This window comes from Theobroma umbraticum, unplaced genomic scaffold (genome assembly GCF_002168275.2).
Source record: "Theobroma umbraticum cultivar Fairchild unplaced genomic scaffold, ASM216827v3 scaffold_12.1, whole genome shotgun sequence".
NCBI classification, from domain to species: Eukaryota; Viridiplantae; Streptophyta; class Magnoliopsida; order Malvales; family Malvaceae; genus Theobroma; species Theobroma umbraticum.
This window is the reverse complement of record NW_018397269.1, coordinates 4,420,791-4,421,054: the sequence shown is the minus strand read 5'-3', so window position 1 is coordinate 4,421,054 and position 264 is coordinate 4,420,791.

The window sequence follows — 264 nt, the reverse complement described above, 5'->3', positions numbered from 1 at the left end:
AAGGGTATTTTGGTCTACTCATGCTTCTTATTGGCTAAAAACAAATAAGTTTATGTTGTACGTTATTTTTGAAATCACCTTACACGGAGGACCTTTTCTTACAATTCCCTCTTAATAATAAGTTTGAAACCTCCAGGCTGATAAAAAGGACATTACTTTAATTAAAAATTATTACTTTGTTTCTTCAAAGCAGCAAATTTTACTCGAACAAATACTAAAATAAATGCTCTCTTATTTATTTTAAGTATGTAATTATTTATATTA